Below are 23,851 nucleotides of genomic sequence, written 5' to 3'. Positions count from 1 at the left end.
GGACGCTGGCGGCATGAGGTCATCACGTCGCCGGCTGGCGTCCTGCACAGCGAGCAGAGACGCTCTGCTTGTCAGTGCCCCTGCGATCACCTTGCAGCGCCGCTCCCCGTGACCTGTGCCAGCACGCCGGCTCTCAATTACATCGGCAACACAAGGATGCCGATGTAATTGAGTTTTGTGATCGGGCCAGCGTGTGCCGTGGGCCCCACTGGGAGCTCCGGGGCCCCGGCACTTGCCCGGGTACGCCGGGTGCTAACGCCGGCCATGCTCAGCAGTCCACTCCCTGTACCATTTGCAGAAAATCAGTCTGTCCCTGATGTTTTTTCTGGAGAGAAGTGGCTTCTTTGCTGCCCTCCTTGACACCAGGCCTTGCTCCAAGAGTCTCCCCCTCACAGTGCGTGCAGATGCACTCACACCTGCCTGCTGCCATTCCTGAGCAAGCTCTGCACTGCTGGTAGCCCGATCCCCAAGCTGAAACACTTTTAAGAGACGGTCCTGGAGCTTGCTGGTCCTTCTTGGGTGCCCTGGAGCCTTTTTGGCAACAATGGAACCTCTCTCCTTGAATTCCTTGATGATGCGATAGATTGTTGACTGAGATGCAATCTTTCTAGCTGCGATACTCTTCCCTGTTAGGCCAGTTTTGTGCAGTGCAATGATGGCTGCACATGTTTCTTTAGAGATAACCATGGTTACCAGAAGAGAAACAATGATGCCAAGCGCCAGCCTCCTTTTAAAGTGTCCAGTGGTGTGATTCTTACTTAATCATGACAGATTGATCTCCAGCCCTGTCCTCATCAACACCCACACCTGTGTTACTGGAGCAATCCCTGAAACAATGTTAGCTGCTTCTTTTAAGGTAGGCCTGCAATGAAGTTGAAATGTGTTTTGGGGGAAAAAGTTCATTTTCTAGGCAAATATTGACTTTGCAATTAATTGCTGTAAAGCTGATCACTCTTTATAACATTCTGAAGTATATGCAAATTGCCATTATAAAACCTGATGCAGCAGACTTTGTAAAAATTACAGCCATGACTGTAGCCCTTTCTTGGGGCCTGGAGGCAGCCAGGGCCCACAATACCAGAGTGGCTGGGATTGCGGCCTAGGACACAATGATGTCATGGTGCTTGGTGTGGGGACCGGAGGGCTGTCCTACAGCCTGGCAGGTCTCCAGCAGGTGGCCTGTGCAAAAAATATGGAGGGAGAAGCTGAAGTACTAGTTTCTCCCATCGGGCAACCCCTGAGTGTCTGTAAGATAAGTCCCTGGGTAATGGATGGGGGAGCCCGTGGTGGTAGACAGCTATTTTCAGGGATCAGACGGAGGCAACATTGTGCAAATCAATTCACGGTTCTTTATTGAACAACAGGTTGCATATATTATTTATATATATATATATATATATATATTATACATATAAACATATATGCTTGACTCCTACATTGATTGTACACTTTGGTAAGCATTAACCTCTGCCTTTTGGTTTTAGATACTGCGGATCTCTTTGTTCTTATACAACAATGTCAATCCTAGTACCCTACAAGTTTGCAAGCCATTTGTACCCCTGTTTATGTGGATTTTCTCTACAAAAATGTATACATGCTTATTGATTATGTATATACATTTGATTACAGTGTTTAAAAAAGGCCTTTGTGGCCGAAACGTCACACGTATTACTGCTGTAATTTATATCTTTGAAGACATTAAAAGGCATGTTAAAACCCACTGAAGTTCGTGGTCCCAACTTTACTTTACTGTACATGGGGTTGGATCCCTGGAACAAACGCATCAACAGAATTGGTTGTGCAGACCGAATATATTGACCAAATATATCTTTGAAACAAATAAGGGTAAGGTCTACTTCAAATTTTCATTATTCCATAACATGGAAAGGACCTTTCTGCAGTTTTACTAACACTAATGTTAGCAGCCACCATGACTGTGGAACAGACTGTCCCATGGGTTATATATTCCATGGTAAATTGTCTCATGAATATTGGCATTTCAGAACTTTCTGCATTCACCATAAAAATACTAATTTATGTATCTCAAAATTTTAATATTTTCCCCTAAAACTGAAAATATGTCTATCCAGGGTATAATCCATATCTACTCCTAAAATGCATTGAAGCATATTTTCCTTTTTCATAGTGAACATTGAGTTTTGCAATTCATAATTCATCTTCAACTTAATTTTTCATAGTTTTTATGAAATATTAGCCTCTCATGGACTCTTGAATATTATATTTTATTAGAGTTCATTGTCTGAAAATGTAACTTGTGCTTATGAATATGTACATAGCTGATTTTGGCATTTTGATGCTCCTTGGAGATCAGTGCTAAACAGTTTTGATACGACTTAAATATGGTCACTTTCTGATTCTCTTTCCTCAAAATTTCTGTACACTTGGTTCATGTTAATTACACTCTTGAGTCTGGAATGGAGGAAATGATCTGACCTTTTCTGTAAAGCATCGTCTTTTCAAATCTTGTTTGCGGCAGTCTAACAGATCATTTAAATGATACACTAGCTTTTTTTTCTCTCCTTACAAAGTCCAGGACATTTACACAAATTAGATTAATAATATAAATTTTAACTACTCCAAAGAGATAAAATTATCACATGGAGCCCATCCAGTCTTTCTTGGAAAAAAGATTTTATGGCAGTATAACTGAAACAGTGCTCATACAAAGATGGCATTTGAAATAACAGCATATTCATGCCTCTATGTTTATAGTTAGTATAGTCAATTACAAAAGTGGCAGCAATGGATGTATTAAAAGATAATAAATATCAAAATATGTACAAGTCCTAAAGGAGCAAAAGCATTAGGCTACATGCACATGACTGCTTACTTGCCTGGGTCGGATCCTGGACAAGCACAAGACCAGGTGCAGAAGAGGGGAGCGAGCAGCTTCAAATTTGTGCAATTTTTTGTGGCATGGCCACAGGGCCAAGTCATAGTGAGACATTGGGCTTATTTACTAGGGGTCCGCGGCCGCACTTTAGTCGGATTTTCCAACACTTTCGGGATTGCATGGCTGTGGCAGGTATTTAGCAAGGGATTGTGTCACAAGTGATTGGAGTTTGGTGCAGCTGCATCGGCTTTCATGCGACAGAAATAAGGGGGTGAGCCGTCGGAGGATCCAACTGATTCGGACTGAGCGTGGCCGTCTATGACGTAATCATAAAGGCACAGTGTCAGCCTATGCATGTGCATACATACATCAGTATTGCAGAGTATAATCATGAACAAGCAATCAAATGATTGCTTGTTCATGTCCCATGAAAATAGTCAAAAAGTGAAAAAAAAATTCAATAAAAAATAAAGTAAGAAATCAATAAAAATGCCCATAAGCCTCAAAACATATACAGAGACATATAACGCAAAAAAAGTCTAAATCATAACACAAACCCCACATATATAGTATCACTGCGTCCGTAACAACCCGTAGAATAAAAGTAAATCATTATTGAACCTGCATGATGAACGCTGTTAAAAAAAACTGTTATAAACCCTCCACAAATTATGATTTTTACCTATTTAATCCCACATAAAATGCTATAAAAAGATACAAAAACATATGTACTCCAGAATGATACTGGTGCAAAGTACAACCAGCAAAAAAAAAGCCATCAACCAGCTCTGTTGCCAAAAAAGGTTGCCAAAATGTTATTCCACTTGGAAGACGGCAATGCAAAAATGATAGATTTTTCTCACATTAGGGTTTTATTTGACAAATTTAGTAAAACATAAGAAAAAATATTCATGTATGGTATCCCCGTTATCGTACTGACCCATAGAATAAAGATAACATGATTATTAGGCTATACGGTGAACACAAAAAAAAAAAAAAGTTAAAAAACCAGTACAGAATTGATCCTTTTCTACTCCTGCCCTCAAACAAAAGTTCTTAAATTTAAAACAATAGGTGATACCAACTCCAAAATGGTAACACCAGAAAAAGCATCTCATCCCGCAAAAAAATGCCATCACATGGCCCCAAAAATGAAAAAGCTAAAATTTTATAGCCTACAAAAGTGGTCAATGAGGAAACTAAAATCCAGCAGCTCCAGGTCCCTCCTTCCCTCCTGCGCCTCGCTGTGCGATCATAAAACAAGTAACGGCCACATGTGGGGGGTCTCTGTACTCGGGTGAAATTGTAGAACAAATTGTATGGTGGGTTTTCTCTTTTTATCTTTTGGAAATGTGTAAAGACGACTCCCCAGTAGTCCCCAGCTTTCTCTGAAAATGTAAAGTAGACATATGGGAAATGTTATTCAGCAACTTATTTGGGTGGTAAATCTATCTGCCTGAAAACGCAGTGATTTCGAATACGGCACATTTTTCAAAAAATTCATCATTCTTTCTTTTTTTTTTGTAAATAAACGCAAAACTTATCAGCCAAAATTTACCACTAAAATGAAGCACAACATGTGGGGAAAAAACAAACAATCTCAGAATCGCTTTGATAAGGAACAGTGTTCAAAAGTTATAACCATATAAAGCGACGCAAGTCAGAATCCAAAAAATGGGTCTGAGCCATTTACAAAACGGCTGCTTCCTTAAGGAGTTAACATTCAAATTGTGTCACAATCCAATGCACTTACATGCACCAAGAAGAAGAAGGTGAACTCCGGCGGACCTGAATGGGGAATTGACACATACACAATATCAGGTGCACGATCTTAGCGAATCGCGGCACAGTTCATTATCGGCGGACAATGCACTTTCAGTGAACAACTCCGGACTGTAAGTAAATGTGCCCCAAATTGTGCTTCCCACACCATGATCCAGTGCCATAGACCTCTATTGTGGCTGTGATCTGGTGCGACCCAACCGTGTGCATGTGGCCTAAGGCTGTCCATCTACAGGAAAGGGACATTACTGGTGATGCAGTTATTTTAAAAGAGGGCTTTTTGTTTTTTTTATGTCACAGAGGGAACTAGTGACAATAATCATTTGGGCTTCATCTGTGCCATCACCTGATCTTAGCAAGGACCCCATTGTTATCTATAGACAATGCCAGTTGGAGAAATAATCAACTCAAATATATTTTTCTTCAAATTAGAGTTTTTTTGCAATTTTTTTATTTACTTGAATATCAGGTAAAAGAAATACAGAACATGCAACAGAGGGAACAATAACCAAGTATAATAGAATGAGAAAAAACAATAGCCAGCAGCTGATCACATCACATGAACGAGGAATTAACAGACCATGTTCTTCATGGGTGTCATGAATCTAGGATCTGAAGTCTTAAAGGGAACCTGTCACCACATTTTCACAAATACAACAAGTGATAGGTTCCCATAGAGTCCTAGTAACTGACATCCTTCTTTAAGCTAATTTTTTTTCCCTCTAATCCCCATAAATCAACTTTATGTTATCATGGTATATAAGGCTGGAAAAAGAAACAAGTCCAACAAGTCTAATCTTTAATAATTAAATAAATGTTTTTTCCCCCATAACCCATGATATTTTATCTCTCCAAAGTGTCATCCAGGCCCCTCTTGAACACGTACAAAGAGTCCGCCATAACAACCTCCTGCGGCAGAGAGTTCCATAGTCTCACTGCTCTTATAGTAAAGAACCTTTGTCTATGTTGATGGTAGAATCGCCTCTCCTCTAGGCGTAGAGGATGCCCCCTTGTCCTGGTCACAGGCCTAGGTATAAAAAGATCTTTGGAGAGATCCTTGTACTGTCCGTTCAGGTATTTGTACATTGTAATGAGGTCTCCCCTCAGTCGTCTTTTTTCTAAACTGAATAACCCCATGTTTTGTAATCTATTATTGTATTCTAGTCCCCCCATTCCCCTAATAATCTTGGATGCTCTCCTCTGCACCTGTTCCAGTTCTACTATGTCCTTTTTATATACTGGTGCCCAAAACTGTACACAATATTCCATGTGTGGTCTGACCAGGGATTTGTATAAGGGCAAAACTATGTCTTTATTATGAGAATATATTCCTCTCTTCATACATGCCAGAATTTTGTTTGCTTTAGTAGCACATGCCTGCCTCAAAAATTAAGTGTACCAATCCCCAAGTCCTTTTCAGCTCCAGTTTTACCAAGTAATTGACTGTTTAGAACACAATTGTACTTTTTGTTTCCACGGCCCAAGTGAGCAACTTTACATTTATCTACATTAAGACTCATAAGCCATTTCTCCACCCATTCCTCCAGCTTCCACAAATCCCTCTGTAAGGAGGATGTAGTTTCTGATTTGAAAACCTGTTCAACTCTCCTGATGGATCCTCAAAGAAACCCGGCGCAGATTGAGATACTCCAGGATAGCATCTGAAACAAACCCTTCAAAGATTTTTCCCACAACAGAAGTTAGACTCACAGGTCTGTAGTTTCCAGAATCGCTTTTTGATCCTTTTTTGTATATTGGAACCACATTTGCTATGCAGCAGTCCCGTGGAACAGAACCAGTCCTCAAGGTATCTTCAAATATAAAAAATAATGGTCTGCCTATCATAGTAGATTTGTCTATTTTAGAGGCTGTGAGGTGGCGCTATACCTCTTCCTGGGTTAAAATGTTGACAATCCAAAGAGAATTTACATTATTCCGCATCGTGTCTTCCACCGTGGTATTTTTCTGGGTGAAGACAGTTGAGAAGGCGACATTCAGTAGACTGTCCCTTTTCTCATTTCCCTCCCCCATGACCCCCAGGTTATTCTTAAGAGGGCCCACACTCTCCGTTTTTAGTTTCTTTTCATTTACTGTGTAATACTGCCCCTATGTACAAGAATATTACTACTATAATACTACAGGTATACACAGAAGCGAACATAAAAAAAAATATCTGTATTTATCATATACAGCTATAGACAACACAAGAGAGCCATACCTATTGCATCCAGTGACCTCAGGTGACTTATCCTCGGATTGTACTCGTTCCTTATCTTCTAGATTAGTTCCACCATCATCTTGTCTCTTCCTCCAAGTACACAGCATTCCAGCAAAGTTTACCACACAGGCATAGAATTAATGCCCCCAGACCACCCTAGCAATAAAATGAATGCCCATTGCCATAAAGTGAATGCCCCTAGCCTGCCCCAGAAATTGAATTAATGTCCCCAGCCTTTCTTATTTATATAAAGACTGCCCAATTCATACAATTAATGCTTCCACTCTATTATTTAAAAAAAAAAACAATACTCGCCTCTTGTTCTTCGGAGCAGGTTTCTTCCTGTCCTCGGTCTTCAGTAGCTTGGTGTAGAGGCGCAGGATAGTGACGTCACTTCTCCGCGCCTCTTACACCAAGCAAGACGTGGAGCTACATGGAGGGCCGGAGACCTGACAGCTGACACAATACGTGTCAGCGCTCCTCCACGCTACGCAGGTCACACAATGACTTCAGTTGTGTGGCTGGGTGTAACAGACAGATGCAGCGGTGCTGCGCTGCGTCTGTTTGTGATAATTAATAGCACCTGCATCGACTGTACAATGCAAGTACAAGACTTCATCTGAGAAGCTGTAGGGACGGAGTGCGGACCGGCCCCAGACCGGCAAAACCAGCACAAGACCAACCGGTGGGTACAATAGCTATTCTGCCCCTGGTAACATACCAGGGAGATGCAACATAGTAATGTCAAAATAATGTCCCTGGAAGATGCACCATAGTGATTTCACAGTAATGTCCCTGAAAGATGCACCCTAGTGATGTCACAGTAATGTACCTGGGAGATGCAACATAGTAATGTCACAGTGATATCCCTGGAAGATGCACCATAGTGATTTCACAGTAATGTCCATGAAAGATGCACCTTAGTGAAGTCACAGTAATGTACCTGGGAGATGCAACATAGTGATGTCACAGTAATGTACCTGGGAGATGCAACATAATGATGTCACAGTAATGTACCTAGGAGATGTACCATAGTGATTTAACAGTAATATCCCTGAAAGATGGACCATAGTGATGTCACAGTAATGTACCTGAGAGATGTACCATAGTGATTTCACAGTAATATCCCTGAAAGATGCAACATAGTGATGTCACAGTAATGTACCTGGGAGATGCACCATAGTGATGTCACAGTAATGTACCTGGGAGATGCACCATAGTGATGTCACAGTAATGTACCTGGGAGATGAACCATAGTGATGTCACAGTAATGTACCTGAAAGATGCACCATAGTGATGCCACAGTAAAATACCTGGAAGATGCACCATATTAATGTAACAGTAAAAACCTGAGAGATACATTAGTGATATCACAATTATATTACTGTGGAGGTGCAACATAGTGATGTCACAGTAATGTACCTGGATGATGCAGCATAGTGATGTCACAATAAGTTATATGGGGGATGCACCATAGTAATGTCATAGTAATAACCCTGGAAGATTCACTATAGTGATGTCACAGTAATGTACCTTGGCAATGCCCCACAGTGATGTCACAGGATTGTACTTGGAAGATTCACTATAGTGATGTCACAGTAATAGTGATGGACCATAGTGATGTCACAGTAATGTACCTGGGTAATGCCCCATAGTGATGTCAAAGGATTGTACATGAGAGATGCACCATAGTCAAGTCACAGTAATGTCCCTTGAAGATTCCCTTTAGTGATGTCACAGTAATGTACCTGGGAGATGCACCATAGTGATGTCAAAGTAATGTACCTGGGAGATGTACCATAGTGGTGTCACAGTAATGTACCTGGGAGATGCACCATAGTGATGTCACAGTAATGTACCTGGGAGATGCACCATAGTGATGACACAGTAATGTACCTGGGAGATGCACCATACTGATGTCACAGTAATATACCTGGAAGATACACCATAGTGATGTCACAGTAATGTACCTGGAAGATGTACCATAGTGATGTCACAGTAATGTACCTGGGAGATGCACTATAGTGAGATCACAGTATTGTACATGGGCAATGCACTATAGTGATGTCACAGTAATCTCCCTGGAAGGTTCACCACAGTGATGTCACAGTATTGTACATAGGTGATGCACCATAGTGATATTACAACAATGTACCTGGAAGATGCACCATAGTGATGTCACAGTATTTTACCTGCAAGATGCACCATAGTAATGTCACAGTAATATACCTGGGAGAGGCAACATAGTGATGCCACAGTAATGTACTGGATAGGTGCACCAGATTTGTGATCCATTCAGGTGGCGCACTCAGAGTGGCTGTTTCAAACCGATTTATTATAGTTCTTAAAAACACAACGCGTTTCGGGGTTGAGAACCCCTTTATCAAATGAAGAAAGACTATGCCGGGGATACAATGCAGAATGCCCTTGAGGAACTGCATTGTATTTTTATTAAAAGTGAGTGGCACACGTATCACACAATATTGTGTATAACATACAGGTATGGATACTTACTAGAGATGCTTCAAAATGAATTTAGAATTGTATAAAATGTTTCACAAATATTTAAATGTTATTTCTATCATACCGGTTTGTTCTTCACCTTTTTGCTCCGGGCCTGCTTAGTCTGTCTACCTGTACGTTTCTCAGGTGATCATCTTGGCTTCAAGTTTCAAAGGGTTTTTTAACAGGAAACACTAAATAATGTGTTCAGCCATGAGTAGGACTTTATCAAAACCCGTAGGCTTTGCCTTGTGTGCCTTCCCAAGATCTTTAATAGCCTGTTTGGATTTTTTATGTATTTTCAAAATAAAACAATGGGACTGATATTTAAGGGAACCAGTCTGCAGCGGGAACGTCTTTCGGATTTCTTGTTCGTGATTTGCCTGAAAAGCCCAGGTGATCCTTGCAAGGACTGAGGTATCCTGACGGCCATATGGCAATAGGGGTGACCTGACCTTTTCATTTTTGATACAGTGATTTCTAAGTAATGTCCCTGGAAGATGAACCATAGTGATGTCACAGTAATGTACCTGGGAGATGCACTATAGTGATGTCTTAGTAATGTACCTGGGAGATGTACCATAGTGATGTCACAGTAATATACCTGGGAGATGCACTATAGTGATGTCACAGTAATGTACCTGGGAGATGCACCATAGTGATGTCACAGTAATGTACCTGGGAGATGCTCAAAGTGATGTAACAGTAATAAATCTGGAATATGGACCATAGTGATGTAACAGTAATGTACCTGGGAGATGCATAGTGATGTAACAGTAATGTAGCTGGGTGATGCAGCATAGTGATGTCACAGTAATGTGCCTGGGAGATGCACCATAGTGATGTCACAGTAATGTACCAGGGAGATGCACCATAGTGATGTAACAGTAATGTACCTGGGGGGTGCACCATAGTAATGTCACAGTAATATACCTGGAAGATGCAGCATAGTGATGTCACAGTAATATGCCTGGGAGATGCACCATAGTGATGTCACAGTAAAGTACCTGGGAGATGCACCATAGTGATGTCACAGTAATGTACCTGGGAGATGTACTATAGTGATGTCACAGTAATGTACCTGGGAGATACAACATAGTGATGTCACAGTAATGTACCTGGGAGATGCACCATAGTGATGTCACAGTAATGTACCTGGGAGATGCACCATAGTGGTATCACAGTAAAGGACCTGAGAGATGCTCTATAGTGATGTCACAGTAATGTACCTAGAAGATGTACCATAGTGATGTCACAGTAATGTACCTGGGTGATGCCGCATAGTGATGTCACAGTAATGTGCCTGAGAGATGTACCATAGTGATGTCACAGTAATATACCTGGGAGGTGTGCCTGAGAGATGTCACAGTAATGTACCTGGGAGATGCACCATAGTGATGTCACAGTAATGTTCCTGGGAGATGCTCATAGTGATGTAACAGTAATGTACCTGGAATATGGACCATAGTGATGTCACCGTTATGTACCTGGGAGATTCACCATAGTGATGTCACAGTAATGTACCTGGGAGATGCACCATAGTGATGTCACAGTAATGTACCTGGGAGATGCACCATAGTGGTGTCACAGTAAAGGAGCTGAGAGATGCTCCATAGTGAAGTCACAGTAATGTACCTGGAAGATGTACCATAGTGATGTCACAGTAATGTACCTGGGTGATGTAGCATAGTGATGTCACAGTAATGTGCCTGAGAGATGTACCATAGTGATGTCACAGTTATATACCTGGGAGATGCACCATAGTGATGTCACAGTTATGTTCCTGGGAGATGCACCATAGTGATGTCACAGTAATGTTCCTGGGAGATGCTCATAGTGATGTAACAGTAATGTACCTGGAATATGGACCATAGTGATGTAACAGGATTGTACCTGGGAAATGCACCATAGTGATGTCACAGTAATGTACCTGGAAGAAGCACCATAGTGATGTCACAGTAATGTACCTGGGAGATGCACCATAGTGATGTCACAGTAATGTACCTGGAAGATGCACCATAGTGATGTAACAGTAATGTACCTGGGTGATGCAGCATAGTGATGTCACAGTAATGTGCCTGGGAGATGCACCATAGTGATGTCACAGTAATGTACCAGAGAGATGAACCATAGTGATGTAACAGTAATGTACCTGTGGGATGCACCATAGTAATGTCACAGTAATGTACCTGGAAGATGCAGCATAGTGATGTCACAGTAATGTACCTGGGAGAAGCACCATAGTGATGTCACAGTAATGTACCTGGGGGGTGCACCATAGTGATGTCACAGTAATGTGCCTGGAATATGGACCATAGTGATTTAACAGTAATGTACCTGGGGGATGCACCATAGTGATGTCACAGTAATGTACCTGGGAGAAGCACCATAGTGATGTCACAGTAATGTACCTGGGGGGTGCACCATAGTGATGTCACAGTAATGTGCCTGGAATATGGACCATAGTGATTTAACAGTAATGTACCTGGGGGATGCACCATAGTGATGTCACAGTAATGTACCTGGGGGGTGCACCATAGTGATGTCACAGTAATGTGCCTGGAATATGGACCATAGTGATTTAACAGTAATGTCCCTGGGGGATGCACCATAGTGATGTCACAGTAATGTACCTGGGAGAAGCACCATAGTGATGTCACAGTAATGTACCTGGGGGGTGCACCATAGTGATGTCACAGTAATGTACCTGGAATATGGACCATAGTGATGTAACAGTATTGTACCTGGGTGATGCAGCATAGTGATGTCACAGTAATGTGCCTGGGAGATGCACCATAGTGATGTCACAGTAATGTACCAGAGAGATGAACCATAGTGATGTAACAGTAATGTACCTGTGGGATGCACCATAGTAATGTCACAGTAATGTACCTGGAAGATGCAGAATAGTGATGTCACAGTAATGTACCTGGGAGAAGCACCATAGTGATGTCACAGTAATGTACCTGGGGGGTGCACCATAGTGATGTCACAGTAATGTGCCTGGAATATGGACCATAGTGATTTAACAGTAATGCACCTGGGGGATGCACCATAGTGATGTCACAGTAATGTACCTTGTAGAAGCACCATAGTGATGTCACAGTAATGTACCTGGAATATGGACCATAGTGATGTATCAGTAATGTACCTGGGGGATGCACCATAGTGATGTCACAGTAATGTACCTGGGAGCTGCACCATAGTGATGTCACAGTAATGTTCCTGGGAGATGCACCATAGTGATGTCACAGTAATGTACCTGGGAGATGTACCATAGTGATGTAACAGAAATGTACCTGGGGATGCACCATAGTGATGTTACAGTAATGTACCTGGAATATGGACCATAGTGATGTCCCAGTAATGTACCTGGGAGATGCACCATAGTGATGTCACAGTAATGTACCTGGGAGATGCACCATAATGATGTCACAGTAATGTACCTGAGAGATGCACCATAGTGATGTCACAGTAATGTACCTGGGAGCTGCACCATAGTGATGTCACAGTAATGTACCTGGGAGATGTACCATAGTGATGTCACTGTAATGTACCGGGGAGATGTACCATAGTGATGTCACAGTAATGTACCTGGGAGATGTACCATAGTGATGTAAAAGAAATGTACCTGGAAGATGGACCATAGTGATGTCACAGTAATGTACCTGAGAGATACACCATAGTGATGTCACAGTAATGTACCTGGGAGATGCACCATAGTGATGTCACAGTAATGTACCTGGGAGATGCACCATATTGATGTCACAGTAATGTACCTGGGAGATGCACCATAGTGATGTCACAGTAATGTACCTGAGAGATGCACCATAGTGATGTCACAGTAAAGGACCTGAGAGGTGCTCCATAGTGATGTAACAGTAATGTACCTGGGAGATGCACCATAGTGATGTCACAGTAATGTACCTGGGAGATGCACCATTGTGATGTCACAGTAATGTACCTGAGATATGCACCATAGTGATGTCACAGTAATGTACCTGAGAGATAAACCATATTGAGGTCACAGAAATGTACCTGGGGGAAGCACCATTGTTATGTCACCGTATTGTACTTGGGAGATACACCATAGTGATGTAACAGTAATGTACCAGGAAGATGGACAATAGTGATGTCACAGTAATGTACCTGGGAGATCCACCATAGTGATGTAACAGTAATATACCTGGGTGATGCAGCATAATGATGTCACAGTAATGTGCCAGGGAGATGAACCATAGTGATGTAACAGTGATGTACCTGGGAGATGCACCATAGTGATGTCACAGTAATGTACCTGAGATATGCACCGTACTGATGTCACAGTAATGTACCTGAGAGATAAACCATAGTGAGGTCACAGAAATGTACCTGGGGGATGCACCATAGTTATGTCACCGTATTGTACTTGGGAGATTCACCATAGTGATATTACAGTAATGTACCTGGAAGATGGACAATAGTAATGTCACAGTAATGTACCTGGGAGATGCACCATAGTGATGTAACAGTAATGTACCTGGTTGATGCAGCATAGTGATGTCACAGTAATGTGCCTGGGAGATGCACTATAGTGATGTCACAGTAATGTACCTGAGATATGCACCATACTGATTTCACAGTAATGTACCTGAGAGATAAACCATAGTGAGGTTACAGAAATGTAACTGGGGGATGCACCATAGTTATGTCACCGTATTGTACTTGGGAGATTCACCATAGTGATATTACAGTAATTTACCTGGAAGATGGACAATAGTAATGTCAAAGTAATGTACATGGGAGATGCACCATAGTGATGTAACAGTAATGTACCTGGGTGATGCAGCATAGTGATGTAACAGTAATGTACCTGCGGGATGCACCATAGTGATGTCACAGTAATGTACCTGGGAGATGCACCATAGTGATGTCACAGTAATGTACCTGGGAGATGCACCATATTGATGTCACAGTAATGTACTTGGGGGATGCAGCATAGTGATGTCACAGTAATGTGCCTGGAATATGGATCATAGTGATGTTACAGTAATGTACCTGGAAGATACACCTGGAAGATGGACCATTGTGATGTCACAGTAATGTACCTGGGAGATGGACCATAGTGATGTCACAGTAATGTACCTGAGAGAAGCACCATAGTGATGGCACAGTAATGTACCTGGGAGATGCACCATAGTGAGGTCACAGTAATGTACCTGGGTGATGCAGCATAGTGATGTCTCAGTAATGTGCCTGGGAGATGTACCATAGTGATGTCACAGTAATATACCTGGGAGATGCACCATAGTGATGTCACAGTAATGTACCTGGGAGATGCACCATAGTGATGTCACAGTAATGTACCTGGGAGATGCTCAAAGTGATGTAACAGTAATGTATCTGGAATATGGACCATCGTGATGTAACAGTAATGTACCTGGGAGATGCACCATAGTGATGTCACAGTAATGTACCTGGGAGATGCTCATAGTGATGTAACAGTAATGTACCTGGAATATGGACCATAATGATGTAACAGTAATGTGCCTGGGTGATGCAGCATAGTGATGTCACAGAAATGTGCCTGGGAGATGCAATATAGTGATGTCACAGTAATGTACCTGGGAGACGCACCATAGTGATGTCACAGTAATGTACCTGAGAGAAGCACCATAGTGATGGCACAGAAATGTACCTGGGAGATGCACCATAGTGATGTCACAGTAACGTACCTGGGAGATGTACCATAGTGATGTAACAGACATGTACCTGGGGGATGCACCATAGTGATGTATCAGTAATGTACCTGGAAGTTGGACCATAGTGATGTCACAGTAATGTACCTGGGACTTGCACCATAGTGATGTCACAGTAATGTACCTGGGAGATGCACCATAGTGATGTCACAGTAATGTACCTGGGACTTGCACCATAGTGATGTCACAGTAATGTACCTGGGAGATGCACCATAGTGATGTCACAGTAATGTACCTGGGAGATGCACCATAGTGATGTCACAGTAATGTACCTGGGAGATGCACCATAGTGATGTCACAGTAATGTACCTGGGAGATGCACCATAGTGATGTCACAGTAATGTACCTTGGAGATGAACCATAGTGATGTCACAGTAATGTACCTGAAAGATGCACCATAGTGATGCCACAGTAAAATACCTGGAAGATGCACCATATTAATGTAACAGTAAAAACCTGAGAGATACATTAGTGATATCACAATTATATTACTGTGGAGGTGCAACATAGTGATGTCACAGTAATGTACCTGGATGATGCAGCATAGTGATGTCACAATAAGTTATATGGGGGATGCACCATAGTAATGTCATAGTAATAACCCTGGAAGATTCACTATAGTGATGTCACAGTAATGTACCTTGGCAATGCCCCATAGTGATGTCACAGGATTTTACTTGGAAGATTCACTATAGTGATGTCACAGTAATAGTGATGGACCATAGTGATGTCACAGTAATGTACCTGGGAAATGCACCATAGTGATGTCACAGTAATGTACCTGGAAGAAGCACCATATTGATGTCACAGTAATGTACCAGAGAGATGAACCATAGTGATGTAACAGTAATGTACCTGTGGGATGCACCATAGTAATGTCACAGTAATGTACCTGGAAGATGCAGCATAGTGATGTCACAGTAATGTACCTGGGAGAAGCACCATAGTGATGTCACAGTAATGTACCTGGGGGGTGCACCATAGTGATGTCACAGTAATGTGCCTGGAATATGGACCATAGTGATTTAACAGTAATGTACCTGGGGGATGCACCATAGTGATGTCACAGTAATGTACCTGGGAGAAGCACCATAGTGATGTCACAGTAATGTACCTGGGGGGTGCACCATAGTGATGTCACAGTAATGTGCCTGGAATATGGACCATAGTGATTGAACAGTAATGTACCTGGGGGATGCACCATAGTGATGTCACAGTAATGTACCTGGGAGAAGCACCATGGTGATGTCACAGTAATGTACCTGGGGGGTGCACCATAGTGATGTCACAGTAATGTGCCTGGAATATGGACCATAGTGATTTAACAGTAATGTAACTGGGGGATGCACCATAGTGATGTCACAGTAATGTACCTGGGAGAAGCACCATAGTGATGTCACAGTAATGTACCTGGGGGGTGCACCATAGTGATGTCACAGTAATGTGCCTGGAATATGGACCATAGTGATGTAACAGTAATGTACCTGGGTGATGCAGCATAGTGATGTCACAGTAATGTGCCTGGGAGATGCACCATAGTGATGTCACAGTAATGTACCAGAGAGATGAACCATAGTGATGTAACAGTAATGTACCTGTGGGATGCACCATAGTAATGTCACAGTAATGTACCTGGAAGATGCAGCATAGTGATGTCACAGTAATGTATCTGGGAGAAGCACCATAGTGATGTCACAGTAATGTACCTGGGGGGTGCACCATAGTGATGTCACAGTAATGTGCCTGGAATATGGACCATAGTGATTTAACAGTAATGTACCTGGGGGATGCACCATAGTGATGTCACAGTAATGTACCTGGGAGAAGCACCATAGTGATGTCACAGTAATGTACCTGGAATATGGACCATAGTGATGTATCAGTAATGTACCTGGCGGATGCACCATAGTGATGTCACAGTAATGTACCTGGGAGCTGCACCATAGTGATGTCACAGTAATGTTCCTGGGAGATGCACCATAGTGATGTCACAGTAATGTACCTGGGAGATGTACCATAGTGATGTAACAGAAATGTACCTGGAATATGGACCATAGTGATGTCCCAGTAATGTACCTGGGAGATGCACCATAGTGATGTTACAGTAATGTACCTGGAATATGGACCATAGTGATGTCCCAGTAATGTACCTGGGAGATGCACCATAGTGAAGTCACAGTAATGTACCTGAGAGATGCACCATAGTGATGTCACAGTAATGTACCTGGGAGCTGCACCATAGTGATGTCACAGTAATGTACCTGGGAGATGTACCATAGTGATGTCACTGTAATGTACCGGGGAGATGTACCATAGTGATGTCACAGTAATGTACCTGGGAGATGTACCATAGTGATGTAACAGAAATGTACCTGGAAGATGGACCATAGTGATGTCACAGTAATGTACCTGAGAGATACACCATAGTGATGTCACAGTAATGTACCTGGGAGATGCACCATAGTGATGTCACAGTAATGTACCTGGGAGATGCACCATAGTGATGTCACAGTAATGTACCTGGGAGATGCACCATAGTGATGTCACAGTGATGTACCTGGGAGATGCACCATAGTGATGTCACAGTAATGTACCTGGGAGATGCACCATAGTGATGTCACAGTAATGTACCTGAGATATGCACCGTACTGATGTCACAGTAATGTACCTGAGAGATAAACCATAGTGAGGTCACAGAAATGTACCTGGGGGATGCACCATAGTTATGTCACCGTATTGTACTTGGGAGATTCACCATAGTGATATTACAGTAATGTACCTGGAAGATGGACAATAGTAATGTCACAGTAATGTACCTGGGAGATGCACCATAGTGATGTAACAGTAATGTACCTGGGTGATGCAGCATAGTGATGTCACAGTAATGTGCCTGGGAGATGCACTATAGTGATGTCACCGTAATGTACCTGAGATATGCACCATACTGATTTCACAGTAATGTACCTGAGAGATAAACCATAGTGAGGTCACAGAAATGTAACTGGGGGATGCACCAAAGTTATGTCACCGTATTGTACTTGGGAGATTCACCATAGTGATATTACAGTAATGTACCTGGAAGATGGACAATAGTAATGTCACAGTAATGTACCTGGGAGATGCACCATAGTGATGTAACAGTAATGTACTTGGGTGATGCAGCATAGTGATGTCACAGTAATGTGCCTGGGAGATGCACCATAGTGATGTCACAGAAATGTACCAGGGAGATGAACCATAGTGATGTAACAGTAATGTACCTGGAGGGTGCACCATAGTGATGTCACAGTAATGTACCTGGAAGATGCAGCATAGTGATGTCACAGTAATATGCCTGGGAGATGCACCATAGTGATGTCACAGTAATGTACCAGGGAGGTGAACCATAGTGATGTAACAGTAATGTACCTGCGGGATGCACCATAGTGATGTCACAGTAATGTACCTGGGAGATGCACCATAGTGATGTCACAGTAATGTACCTGGGAGATGCACCATATTGATGTCACAGTAATGTACTTGGGGGATGCAGCATAGTGATGTCAAAGTAATGTGCCTGGAATATGGACCATAGTGATGTTACAGTAATGTACCTGGAAGATACACCTGGAAGATGGACCATAGTGATGTCACAGTAATGTACCTGGGAGATGGACCATAGTGATGTCACAGTAATGTACCTGAGAGAAGCACCATAGTGATGGCACAGAAATGTACCTGGGAGAAGCACCATAGTGATATCACAGTAATGTACCTGGGAGATGCACCATAGTGAGGTCACAGTAATGTACCTGGGTGATGCAGCATAGTGATGTCTCAGTAATGTGCCTGGGAGATGTACCATAGTGATGTCACAATAATATACCTGGGAGATGCACCATAGTGATGTCACAGTAATGTACCTGGGAGATGCACCATAGTGATGTCACAGTAATGTACCTGGGAGATGCTTAAAGTGATGTAACAGTAATGTATCTGGAATATGGACCATCGTGATGTAACAGTAATGTACCTGGGAGATGCACCATAGTGATGTCACAGTAATGTACCTGGAATATGGAACATATTGATTTAACAGTAATGTGCCTGGGTGATGCAGCATAGTGATGTCACATAAATGTGCCTGGGAGATGCAATATAGTGATGTCACCGTAATGTACCTGGGAGACGCACCATAGTGATGTCACAGTAATGTACCTGAGAGAAGCATCATAGTGATGGCACAGAAATGTACCTGGGAGATGCACCATAGTGATGTCACAGTAATGTACCTGGGAGATGCACCATAGTGATGTAACAGACATGTACCTGGGGGATGCACCATAGTGATGTATCAGTAATGTACCTGGAAGTTGGACCATAGTGATGTCACAGTAATGTACCTGGGAAATGCACCATGGTGTTGTCACAGTAATGTACCTGGGACTTGCACCATAGTGATGTCACAGTAATGTACCTGGGAGATGCACCATAGTGATGTCACAGTAATGTACCTGGGAGATGCACCATAGTGATGTCACAGTAATGTACCTGGGACTTACACCATAGTGATGTCACAGTAATGTACCTGGGAGATGCACCATGGTGATGTCACAGTAATGTACCTGGGAGATGCACCATAGTGATGTCACAGTAATGTACCTGGGAGATGTACCATAGTGATGTCACAGTAATGTACCTGGGAGATGTACCATAGTGATGTCACAGTAATGTACCTGAGAGAAGCATCATAGTGATGGCACAGAAATGTACCTGGGAGATGCACCATAGTGATGTCACAGTAATGTACCTGGGAGATGCACCATAGTGATGTCACAGTAACGTACCTGGGAGATGTACCATAGTGATGTAACAGAAATGTACCTGGGGGATGCACCATAGTGATGTATCAGTAATGTACCTGGAAGTTGGACCATAGTGATGTCACAGTAATGTACCTGGGAGATGCACCATGGTGATGTCACAGTAATGTACCTGGGACTTGCACCATAGTGATGTCACAGTAATGTACCTGGGAGATGCACCATAGTGATGTCACAGTAATGTACCTGGGAGATGCACCATAGTGATGTCACAGTAATGTACCTGGGACTTGCACCATAGTGATGTCACAGTAATGTATCTGGGAGATGCACCATGGTGATGTCACAGTAATGTACCTGGGAGATGCACCATAGTGATGTCACAGTAATGTACCTGGAAGATGTACCATAGTGATATCACAGTAATGTACCTGGGAGATGTACCATAGTGATGTCACAGTAATGTACCTGGTAGATGTACCATAGTGATGTAACAGAAATGTACCTGGAAGATGGACCATAGTGATGTCACAGTAATGTACCTGAGAGATGCTCCATAGTGATGTCATAGTAATGTACCTGGAAGATGTACCATAGTGATGTCACAGTAATGTACCTGGGAGAAGCACCATAGTGATGTCACAGTAATGTACCTGAGAGAAGCACCATAGTGATGGCACAGAAATGTACCTGGAAGATGGAACAGAGTGATGTCACAGTAATGTACCTGGGAGATGCACCATAGTGATGTCACAGTAATGTATCCGGGAGATGCACCATAGTGATGTCACAGTAATGTACCTGGGAGATTTACCATGGTGATATCACAGTAATGTACCTGAGAGATACACCATAGTGATACACCATAATGTACCTGGGAGATGTACCACAGTGATGTCACAGAAATGTACCTGGGGTATGCACCATAGTGATGTAACAGAATTGTACCTGGGGTATGCACCATAGTGATGTCACAGTAATGTACCTGGGAGATGCACCATAGTGATGTCACAGTAATGTACCTGGGAGATGCACCATAGTGGTGTCACAGTAATGTACCTGGGGGATGCACCTGGAAGATGCACCATAGTGATGTCACAGTAATGTACCTGAGAGATAAACCATAGTGAGGTCACAGAAATGTACCTGGCAGATGCACCATAGTGATGTAACAGTAATGTACCTGGAAGATGGAACACAGTGATGTCAAAGTAATGTACATGGGAGATGCAGCATAGTGATGTCACAGTAATGAACCTGGGGAATGCACCAAAGTGATGTCACAGTAATGTACCTGGGAGATGCACCATAGTGATGTCATAGTAATGTACCTGGGAGATGTACCATAGTGATGTCACAGTAATGTACCTGGGGGATGCACCATAGTGATGTCACAGTAATGTGCTTGGAAAATGGATCATAGTGATGTAACAGTAATGTACCTGGGAGATGCACCATAATGATGTCACAGTAATGTACCTGGGAGATGCTCCATAGTGATGTCACAGTAATGTACCTGGAATATGGACCATAGTGATATAACAGTAATGTACCTGGGGAATGCACCATAGTGATGTCACTGTAATGTACGTGGGAGATGCACCATACTGATGTCACAGTAATGTACCTGGGAGCTGCACCATAGTGATGTCACAGTAATGTTCCTGGGAGATGTACCATAGTGATGTCACAGTAATGTACCTGGGAGATGTACCATAGTGATGTAAAAGAAATGTACCTGGGGGATGCACCATAGTGATGTTACAGTAATGTACCTGGAAAATGGACCATAGTGATGTCACAGTAATGTACCTGGGAAATGCACCATAGTGATGTCACAGTAATGTACCTGGGAGATGCACCATAATGATGTCACAGTAATGTACCTGAGAGATGCACCATAGTGATGTCACAGTAATGTACCTGGGAGCTGCAACATAGTGATGTCACAGTAATGTTCCTGGGAGATGTACCATAGTGATGTCACAGTAATGTACCTGGGAGATGTACCATAGTGATGTCACAGTAATGTACCTGGGAGATGTACCATAGTGATGTAACAGAAATGTACCTGGAAGATGGACCATAGTGATGCCACAGTAATGTACCTGGGAGATGCACCATAGTGATGTCACAGTAATGTACCTGGGAGATGTACCACAGTGATGTAACAGAAATGTACCTGCGGTATGCACCATAGTGATGTCACTTTAATGTACCTGGGAGATGCACCATAGTGATGTCACAGTAATGTACCTGGGAGATGCACCATAGTGATGTCACAGTAATGTACCTGGGAGATGCACCATAGTGATGTCAAAGTAATGTATCTGGGAGATGCACCATAGTGATGTCACAGTAATGTACCTGAGATATGCACCAAACTGATGTCACAGTAATGTACCTGAGAGATAAACCATAGTGAGGTCACAGAAATGTACCTGGGGGATGCACCATAGTTATGTCACAGTATTGTACTTGGGAGATTCACCATAGTGATGTCACAGTGATGTACCCGGGGGATGCACCATAGTGATGTCACAGTAATGTACCTGGAATATGGACCATAGTGATGTAATAGTAATGTACCTGGGAGATGCACCATAGTGATGTCACAGTAATGTACCTGGGAGATGCACCATAGTGATGTCACAGTAATGTACCTGGGAGATGCACCATAGTGATGTCACAGTATGGTACCTGGGAGATGCACCATAGTGATGTCACAGTAATGTACCTGAGATATGCACCATACTGATGTCACAGTAATGTACCTGAGAGATAAACCATAGTGAGGTCACAGAAATGTACCTGGGGGATGCTCCATAGTTATGTCACCGTATTGTACTTGGGAGATTCACCATAGTGATATTACAGTAATGTACCTGGAAGATGGACAATAGTAATGTCACAGTAATGTACCTGGGAGATGCACCATAGTGATGTCACAGTAATGTACCTGGAATATGGACCATAGTGATGTAATAGTAATGTACCTGGGAGATGCACCATAGTGATGTCACAGTAATGTACCTGGGAGATGCACCATAGTGATGTCACAGTAATGTACCTGGGAGATGCACCATAGTGATGTCACAGTATGGTACCTGGGAGATGCACCATAGTGATGTCACAGTAATGTACCTGGGAGATGCACCATAGTGATGTCACAGTAATGTACCTGAGATATGCACCATACTGATGTCACAGTAATGTACCTGAGAGATAAACCATAGTGAGGTCACAGAAATGTACCTGGGGGATGCTCCATAGTTATGTCACCGTATTGTACTTGGGAGATTCACCATAGTGATATTACAGTAATGTACCTGGAAGATGGACAATAGTAATGTCACAGTAATGTACCTGGGAGATGCACCATAGTGATGTAACAGTAATGTACCTGGGTGATGCAGCATAGTGATGTCACAGTAATGTGCCTGGGAGATGCACTTTAGTGATGTCACAGTAATGTACCTGAGATATGCACCACACTGATGTCACAGTAATGTACCTGAGAGATAAACCATAGTGAGGTCACAGAAATGTAACTGGCGGATGCACCATAGTTATGTCACCGTATTGTACTTGGGAGATTCACCATAGTGATGTAACAGTAATGTACCTGGGTGATGCAGCATAGTGATGTCACAGTAATGTGCCTGGGAGATGCACCATAGTGATGTCACAGAAATGTACCAGGGAGATGAACCATAGTGATGTAACAGTAATGTACCTGGAGGGTGCACCATAGTGATGTCACAGTAATGTACCTGGAAGATGCAGCATAGTGATGTCACAGTAATGTGCCTGGGAGATGCACCATAGTGATGTCACAGTAATGTACCAGGGAGATGAACCATAGTGATGTAACAGTAATGTACCTGCGGGATGCACCATAGTGATGTCACAGTAATGTACGTGGGAGATGCACCATAGTGATGTCACAGTAATG

The sequence above is a fragment of the Engystomops pustulosus genome, chromosome 1, assembly GCF_040894005.1.
Source record: "Engystomops pustulosus chromosome 1, aEngPut4.maternal, whole genome shotgun sequence".
Taxonomy (NCBI): domain Eukaryota; kingdom Metazoa; phylum Chordata; class Amphibia; order Anura; family Leptodactylidae; genus Engystomops; species Engystomops pustulosus.
The sequence above is the reverse complement of the archived record's forward strand: the minus strand, read 5'-3'. Positions refer to the sequence as shown.